The sequence below is a fragment of the Staurois parvus genome, unplaced genomic scaffold (genome assembly GCF_062004578.1).
Source record: "Staurois parvus isolate SC_StPar_1 unplaced genomic scaffold, SC_StPar_1.0 ptg000154l, whole genome shotgun sequence".
NCBI lineage: Eukaryota > Metazoa > Chordata > Amphibia > Anura > Ranidae > Staurois > Staurois parvus.
In genome coordinates, this window is record NW_028317950.1 from 7,030,001 (window position 1) to 7,039,738 (window position 9,738).

Consider the following 9,738-nt stretch of genomic DNA (forward strand, 5'->3'; position numbering starts at 1 on the left):
AGTGCCCGAAAATGGCTGGGAAAACCGGAAGCCATGATGTCACCCCTAGGCTCTCATGGTGTAATAGCAATTTTGGAAAACCAGGTAAACTCTGGACACGGACCTTGAGGAAAACAAGTGATTTATTAAAAACAGCACTGTTTGACCCAGCCAGGCTAATGCCTGAAAAGCCGAGTGAGTTGTATCCACTTCTTACAAGCGTATATACCAATGATTACGTCACAATGCATATTTTTCCTCTTTCACTTTCTGTACATTCAAAAGACTTTCTAAACTCTGCAGAATATAGCCTTGAATTCCAGCTACAGATAAGGGTGCTAGCTACAGGCTGGTACACATTACTTTACAGGAAATAAGGGAGGGGGAAAGTGAGCTGAAAACTTTGCTGTGCAAGCAGATACTGTTAGAAATGTTAAAGTTTAAAGGGGAACTCTGCAATATCTGGGTGCTGCCAAAATGGTGCACTTGTTGTCGACACTTGGGGACTAGGGGAGTGCAGAGTAGGTGAGAACAGATGGGAAATATGAAGATCCTAGACCAAAATCCATATCAACCTAGACCAAAATCCATATCAACCCCACACTGAAGTTGGATTTGCTTGCAGTATTCCCCCAATTAACATAAACCTTTCTTAAAAGTAAATATTATGCCTGCCATTCACAGCAATTGCATAGCTATTATGCTTATCTTCTGGTTTCAGTACTTTCTGAATCACTGATCTTTAGCAAGGAAAGTCAAAAAATTGAGAATTTATTATCTGGATATTTGTTTTGGGATAGCGATGCAAAATGACAACTAAGCAACTAGTATTTTAATGACACTGTTTTTGATGGTTCCCAGTACTCCGAATCTTAGGCCACCCTCCTGTACAAATATCAACCCAGGTTAATGGTTAGAAATATGGCCTTGGCTTCTCCTGAGTTTGGCCCATCACAATTATGATTGACCTTACTGGTTAATAGGAATACTTAGGAGGTGGGATGGGCAGGGCCTAGCATCGGTATTGGTATATCCTCAGATTCTGGAAACTGAAATTAAATTCTAATTGGATGTGCATTCGCCTGTCTCAACCAGGGTGCCCAGGCACCCTGGGGTGCCTTGAGGTTTCATCAGGGGTGCCTTGGTAAAATGTCTACAAATTGCCCAAAACTTGTATACAAGCCAGCGGGTGGAACAAGCCTGCCTTTTAGTTACACAAAGCCACAGGTTTCCATTGTGCACCATTACGACTTTCTAGCCGCCAGAATCCTGACAACCAATGACATCATCAGTTCATAAGGAGGATATCAGCTGCCCTCCCCTGCCCCTCTCCATCAGTGCTGGGGCCACATTAGCTCAGTGATGGAGAAAAACTGAAGGAGAAGAGAAACAATGGAATACTACTCAGTACCAGTGTGCAAAAGTGCATTTACTTTGGAAGAATAAATCACCTCTAACGTTGGGTGTCCTCCATGTGTGGATGTTGTTGTGTTATATAAAACTATTATAGTAGTTTTTCACATTTTAAAATGGGGTGCCCTTTTAAAATGTTGGACAGTCTTGAGGCACCCCATTTTAGAATGGGGGGCCTCGGGACTGTCCATAATTTTAAAGGGTGCCTTGAATGAAATAAAGTGGAGAAACACTGGCCTAGTGATACTGCCATGTGCTGCCAGTATTGGTTTAGCAGTTTTTACATACTTAAAGCTGAACTTTGCGATAAGCAGGTATCATCTAAATACAAGTAACATGTTTATTCTTACTTGAATCTTGTATTTTGTGTATTACTTCCAAATCTTTGCAACTTTCCCTGTGTAGGAGCTTCCTGTAATATAGACTGGTCACTGCTGCTATCTATCTTTGTGCAGGGTGACTGGTCTTGTATCTGCCCACTCCTGTAGTTATCTACAGGTAGCCTGTAGTGGAAATGCCTATCAGGTCCCTCCCACAACTATGTTCTCTGTACAGGCTATGTGCAGCACAGCAGTGATGTCACTGCTATTTTTACAGGGTAATATCTGGATTTACAAAGGCATTTTGTAAATTAAAAGTTGACTTATATCCTTTGTGGCTATTGAGGAATATATTTAAATGAAAATTTTTGTGTCTGTAATTCAGCTTTAAGGCTTGCTTTAATAAAGCAAAAAAGCAAAGCATATTCAGTAAACTACAGCAGCCAATCCAAAATGATCAGTCAACTCTGATTTCATGAAAGGTAAAATCTGCTTGCTTGCTGCTTTGGGTCAACGCGCTTTGCACACAATCACTCTCATTTATAAAATGACAACTCCAGCCTAAAGTTTAATTTTAGCTTTGCAAATGAAGAACAAACAAATAGGGGAGTCCTGCTGCAAGTGAACAACATAAGAAACATCATACAGCCTGGAGGAAGAAAGCAGAATAGGAATCCTACAGTCTCCGTATGACAGAAAGCACTGATGATTCAACGATGAATACTTGGTTTAAGGAGAAAACTAGAATGGTTTGGGTGCAGTTTTTTTTTTTTTTTGCTTTTTTAAAGTTTTATAAGTTCTTAAAACTAAGTACACAACTACTTTTTACCAAGAAAATTACCTTTGAATTTTTACATATAAACATTTAACACGGGTACATTTATGATATTGGGGCTACAGGTTTAAAAAATGTAAATGCTGTACCTGGATATACAGAGCTCAGTGAGATGGGATGAGTCATTCCTCTGACTCATTTTGTGTGCATAATCTGAGTTGCAGCTATTGATCCCTGTAAACAGGCTTTTTTGCTTTTCTTTTTTTTTAGGAAACCAGTTAAGTGTTGCCTGGTAAAAAGGTTACTCTTAAACCCCATCACCAAGCAAACATGCACTGAGAACTGAGCAATCTCATGACCTTACATGATCGCTCAGTTATTTGTCAGTTCTAAGAAGGCAGCGGTGACTGTCAGTCTCCGGCTCTCTGGTTTGCCCCTCCAGTGCTCAATGGAGTGTCTAGCTATGGTGGGAGCAAGAACAGCTGGGTCTGGCTCTCAACCACATACTGAGAGGTTGAGCCAGATGCCAGTCAGGCATCTGGATGGATCCCGTCAATATGACAGTGCTGATCCTGTTCCTCCTTGCACAAAGGAGAAGATACTGGTCCTGCTGATGGGTTAAGGACCTTCTACGGCCCTGTCCAGCTCTGCTAGAGTAACTGCCTGTCTCCTGGAATCTCCTTAATGCTCTTGAGACTGTGCTGGGAGACACAGCAAACCTTCTGGCAATGGCACGTATTGATGTCCCATCCTGGAGGAGTTGGACTGCCTGTGCAACCTCTGTAGGGTCCAGGTATCGCCTCATGCTACCAGTAGTGACACTGACCCTAGCCAAATGCAAAACTAGTGAAAGACAGTCAGAAAAGATGAGTGGGGAAAAAAAAATGTAAGTGGCCTCCACCTGTAAAACCATTCCGGTTTTGGGGGTTGTCTCATTGTTGTTCATCCAGTACACCTGTTAATTTCATTAACACCAAAGCAGCTGAAACTGGTTAACAACCCCCTCTGCTACTTAACTGACCCGATCAATATCACAGGAGTTTAATTGACCTGATGCTATACTCTGATTAAAAAGTATTCCTTTAATTTTCTTGAGCAATATATATATATATATATATATATATATATATATATATATGCACACACATACATATATACACACACACACATACATTATGTATATATATTTATACATATATACACACACACACATATATACATATATATATATATTTTTTTTTCCTTCCTTCTTTGCAGCCATGGTTGTTGCAAAGGCCAGACTTCAAACATGTCTGCCTTTGTTCATATCCATTACATTAGGACTGATGGGATTATTCATTTACACATAAAATATAAGATTGTTTTTGCTGCCAGTTCAGCTCAGAAGTGAAAAGAACACTACATTTTTATCAAGATCAACATGTATTTTCTGTACTTGCTGAAAATGTACTTTGCATGAAATATAAAAACACATGTAGCCATCATATCTAAGGACTGGAAAGCTGCAATCAGGGGCGGACTGACAACTCATGGGGCTGCCGGGCAATAGGGGATCATGGGGCGCCTGTGTCCTTGCCCAAACTCAAAAAAAGCCGACAGTTTACCAACTAAGTGGTAAAAAAACATGTTTTTCTATAGCCCAGAAAGCTGTAATATTCTCATGAATTACACATGCTAAAAAGGGAGATACTCTATTTTTTTGACTATTTTTGATGAGTTCAACACTCCACTGCTGTCACATAAAGCCTAGATTTTGCCCACATATATTGTTTTTCAGATAGGACTGTAATATAGTTAGGCTACAGATATTATAGTAGCCATACACAAACCTATGCATTAATGCAATGCTCTGAATTCTATCAAAGCTTGCAACAGCCGAACAAGCACGAGTAAAATTCATGTACCTTCGGAGCAATGACAAGCTCTGAAATTTGAAAGCCCTCTTTGGGAGGGCAATCCTCTCACTGGGATTGCAAAATCGATGTGTGAGTGGGAGACAAAAAAAAAAAGAAGAAAATATTAGCATTGCATTACAATCATGCCCAAACTATAGACAAGACTGTGTCAGGTCCCAGTGACCTGGTCACAAGATTAATAATGGTGGAACAGTGTCTTAAGCAGGCCACACATGTTGATTTCCGAATTAATTTTCTTTAGAAAATAGGAAATTTTGTACGTTTTCTAAATCAATGGTGCCACCATTTATTTTGAAATCCGATCAACCAAGCTATCAATTTCACATGTTGCTACAGAAAAGAATTTTTGTAGTTAACAATTTTCTTTTCTTTCCAGGTCACAGCTCATGCTTTCAATTATATTTCTTGCACGATTCTCCCATCACTGATTAGAAATTTCAAGAAATTGGCAACATGCCCGATCACTCAAATTCGATGGTTGCACGAAAGTCAGCAGTTTCTGTGGCCCACTAATGGTGCGAAATTCGAACAAAAATTCTTAGAAAAGATTTTCAAAAGAAAATTATTTCGGAATTCGACCCGTGTATGGCCAACTTTAATGTATGTCAGATGTAGGGGGAAATTACCTGCTTGTAACCATGGTGTATCCAGGAGCTCACAAAAAAATCCATTTGCCAAATTTTTTATTTTTTTTTACATAAATATGCATACTGTTGTATAGGCATACGTATGTACATGTGCACCCAACTGTAGGCATTCATGTTGCCTCCAAAGAACAGTAGTCTGTCCAATAAAAACATCTACCATGATTGCCCTATCCCCAAATTCCAGTTACAATTTAATTGCATCAATTTAAATGCATCTTTTTTTATAGATACTTGTGAGTGCATCTTTTTTTCCAAGAAATCCCATGCAAAAGCAACTACAATTGAATCAATAACCCATTTTATAATATAGATACAAAATTTACCAATATTTATCAAGCTTGTAAAAAAACCTTTCAAAGCTTATTTTTTTTCTGATTGAAATAAAAATTATAACCATAAATCTGCTCAACTAAAAACAAAAAAAGTGCAAAGACAGCTAGCTTCATGGAAATTTAGATAATAATAATAATAGTATGCAATTAAAAGACAGTAAAATAAGGCTACTTTCATACTAAGGAGTATTTGAATCACTTTTGCGTAAAAAAAAAAAAGCACAAGAGAAGCTCAAGAAAAAATGCTTCCCTATGTATATCAATGTACGCCTCTTTAAGTTTTCATACTGGGGTGTTGCGCTTCCGTTGCACTGTAAAAACACTTGTTTGCAGCTTCTTTGGAGCATATTTGTTCAGTTAAAAAAATGCCACAAAAAAACACCTCTTCCCAATGAAATAAATGGAAAACGATTGAAAAAACACCTGAAAAGTGCCTCAGAGAAGCATTTTTGGTGCAGTTTTTAAGTCACGTGTCCTTTAAAAAATACTCAGAAAGCGCAGCAAAACCGCGTCAAAAATGCATATGCATGCTTGATGTTTTTTTTACAGCGGATCAGTGTGAAAGTATCCTAAGATATTCGTTTTTTTATGATTGAAATAAAAAATAATAACCATAAATCTGCTCAGCTAAAAAAAAAAAAAGTCTAAAGTCAGCTAGCTTCATGGAAATTTAGATAATAATAATAATAATAACAGTAATAGGAAGAAGAAGAATAGTATGCAGTTAAAAAAAACAGTAAAACAAGATATTAGTTTTTTTCTGATTAAAATAAAAAATAATAACCATAAATCTGCTCAGCTAAAAAAAGTCTAAAGTCAGCTAGCTTTATGGAAATTTAGGTAATAATAATATTAATAACAGTAATAGGAAGAAGAAGAATAGTATGCAGTTAAAAAAAACAATAAAAACAAGATATTAGTTTTTTCTGATTGAAATAAAAAATAATAACCATAAATCTGCTCAGCTAAAAAAAGTCTAAAGTCAGCTAGCTTTATGGAAATTTAGGTAATAATAATAATATTAATAACAGTAATAGGAAGAAGAAGAATAGTATGCAGTTAAAAAAAACCCAATAAAAACAAGATATAAGTTTTTTCTGATTGAAATAAAAAATAATAACCATAAATCTGCTCAGCTTAAAAAAAGAAAAAAAAGCCTGAAAGTCAGCCAACTTGAAGGAAATTTAGATAATAATATGCAGTTAAAAAAAGAGTAAAATAAGATATAAGTAAAAAGAAAAAAAGTATATATACATATATTTTCAAGTTAAACATTAGTGCCATGTAATTATTTATTATACTCTGAGTAACTAGTGCTTGCTACAGCATAGCAAAATTAGTAGCAAAAAAAAAAAAATTGTATGTAATATTAACATTGTTCTGCAGCATTGTGAATTTTCTGGTGTAAGACAAGTGAAAATATAGAAGTGTTGGAGGTGTAAATATCACTGAAGTGTAAAATAATTAAAACATAAATCTGAATATTTGTACACAGACACGGCTGCTTGTCAGTGCAAAGGTTTTCTGTATTTGAGGTTCGCTCGGCACATTAGAATTATAAAGAAATATGTTACATTTAGTGGAATGGATTCTGCAGATAGGCTGAAAAGTGAAAGAATAAAGCAGTATTAACATAAAAAAAAAATTATCAGCATTATCAGTGTCGTGGCATGTGTTTGCCTAACACTGCCTGCGTAAATTCAGAAAAAAATACAACAATAAGCAAACTCCTATAATATTCCATTTACAGGCAAGTCTGCTTGCTGAACTACAATTCCCAGCAGGCCATCTGGTTACAGTGGGCATTGTAATCCGTCAATATCTGAAAGACAACAGGTTGTCTATAACTGATACAAGCAGTGTTCTTGAATTTAAACGGATACAGTATATAACCAGATATTCTATATACTACAACATACTATAAAATTATATATATATATATATATAAAAATAATAATATTTAAAAAATAAACTCACCTTTATCCGGAGAAGAGTTGACTAATTTATCTTTGGTGTTTTAACCCTTTAATATCTTGGTTTCGTCCTCTCCTATTAGATGTGCTGCTCTCTCAAAACCAGATTTCACCCCCTTTTACTTTATCTGTGGATTTAACTCTTCTTGCTAATTGGACTCTCTATGCACTTCTTCTCTGTCTTGCATCTTCAGCCTTTAATGCCACTTGTGTCTTCTGAAACATTAGTGTCCCTCCCGTTGCCCCGCCCTTGTTAAAAAAAAAAACACAACAAAAAAAGTTCTACAGTACAGAGGTGGCACGGTGTGGCCAGTAATTCATAACCCCCTTCTCATCATCTTACAAGCTCCTGTTTGTCATCACAAATAAGAAATTAAGTAAAAAGGTCTTGCGGCATGTTCGATCCTAAAACATATTTTGAAACAATGAACAGGATAATTCTAGAAGTAGTTTACATTTTTGTAAGATTTCTTTAGCTAAACTTTGTCAATGGATAAAAAACTTTTCTAGAATTAATTGGATTAAGCAGTTGTAAAGCAATTTGTGTGTAGTGAAGGGCAGAGTTATTAAGGGTCAAGGTTCAGTTGTTGGCAGAAACTGGCAGACCTAATCACCCACTGACTTCATATGTGTGTTCCCAACTCCGCCTACCTGCTGCAGCCATTGGTGGGGGTCTCATTCTTCCTGGTATATATATATATATGTACATTTTTGTTTTCAAGTGTAAAGCAGTGGTTGTCATCTTATGAGCCTCAAATGCAGCCCCTGACGTCACTAAAGGGCCGCATATAATGCTCAATATATGTATGCCTGAGAGGACTGTCATAAACTACAGATCTGAAAGAGGAAATAAGGGTCAGAGAGTGTGGACATGCTATGTTGTTGGCTGGGGATATGCTGCAGAGTTCAATGCTATTACCCTAATCAAGGTTCCCACTACAGACTTCTGAGGTCCGAGGGCCGCACATCATATACCAAAGGGCCGCAGGTTGGGCACCAGGGACAAGAGTTTGTTCCATTTATCCACAGGTCACCATTCATTCACAGATTTAGAGGGAAAATGCCTTTACATTTTGGCAAAGCAGTTGTAGACAGTAATATTAAGCACTTGCACAAGTATCAGTACTCGTTCAAAAGCTTTGATACTAAAAACAGATATATTTAGACTTGGTTCTTTCAGCTGTAGGCCGGGTAAAAAAGAATGCTGGCAATTATTGGTTAGGGTTAAGGGGTGGGGCTACCGCGTCCTTACCAAACAATGACATTTCAGCTGTCAGTGGGATTCCCCTCCACTAGCTGCCTTCCCAGTCTCCTCCTCCCCTCCCACCAGCTGTCATTTCTGCCAGTTGCCTTCCCGGACTCCTCCCATCCACTAGCTGTCACCTCCACCCAATGCCTTCCTGGGCTCCTCCTCCCCTCTGCCAGCTGTCACCTCTATCCAATGCCTTCCCGGGCTCCTCCACCCCTCTGCCAGCTGTCCCCTCTGTCCAATGCCTTCCCCACCTCCTCTTTCCCTCTGTCAGTTGTTGCTTCTGCCTGGTACCTTCCCAGTCTCCTCCTCCCCTCTGACAACTGTCACCTCTACCCAATACCTTCCCAGTCTCCTCCCACCTCTGACAGCTGTCACCTCGCCCGATGCCTTCCCCGCCTCCTCCTTCCCTCCGCCAGCTGTCTCTTCTGCCCAGTGCCTTCCCTGTCTCCTCCTCCCCTCTGCCAGCTGTCACCTATGTCCAATGCCTTCCCCACCTCCTCTTTCACTCTGTCAGCTGTTGCTTCTGCCCAATGCCTTCCCTACCTCCTCCTCCCCTCTGACAACTGTCACCTCTACCCACTGCCTTCCCAGTCTCCTCCCCTCTCTGACAGCTGTCACCTCTGCCTGATGCCTTCCCTGCCTCCACCTCCCCTCCACCAGCTGTCTCTTCTGCCCAGTGCCATCCCTGTCTCCTCCTCCCCTCCATCAGCTATCACCTGTCCCCCAGTGTCTTTCCAGCTCCTTCCTCCACCCACACCGCTCCTAACCCATGCCAGCCTCCATCCCTCCCAACATTGTCCTCAACTGCTGTAAACGAATAACTGGCCGACCTTACATTCCTTTAATATGTCCACAGCCACCAATACATAGTCCAGCCCAAATGCCCTATCCTCTACCACCCCAACTGAACACTCCAGAGGTCCCTTCCGGCCATCCAGCAATCTCCCAATGCCCTATCCTCTACCACCCCAACTGAACACTCCAGAGGTCCCTTCCGGCCATCCAGCAATCTCCCAATGCCCTATCCTCTACCACCCCAACTGAACACTCCAGAGGTCCCTTCCGGCTATCCAGCAATCTCCCAATAACCCCCTCATCCCCCTCCCCTCCTCTCCCCACCCTGTGATCACA

General features: G+C 39.5%; 1 protein-coding gene across 2 annotated transcripts in view; it reads right to left on the reverse strand.

The window, feature by feature from the left end:
* GATA1 (GATA binding protein 1) overlaps nt 1-7,545 on the reverse strand; it is a 58,408-nt gene extending 50,863 nt beyond the window's left edge. The window contains exons 1-2 of one of the 2 annotated variants that reach the window (XM_089674984.1): nt 7,360-7,545; nt 4,392-4,451 (exon numbers count right to left, since the gene is read on the reverse strand). The gene's annotated coding sequence lies outside the window, so the exon portion shown is untranslated. The remainder of the gene's footprint in view (nt 1-4,391; nt 4,452-7,359) is intronic. The other variant, XM_089674983.1, reaches the window with a different exon arrangement.
* Between the last annotated feature and the right edge of the window lie 2,193 nt (nt 7,546-9,738).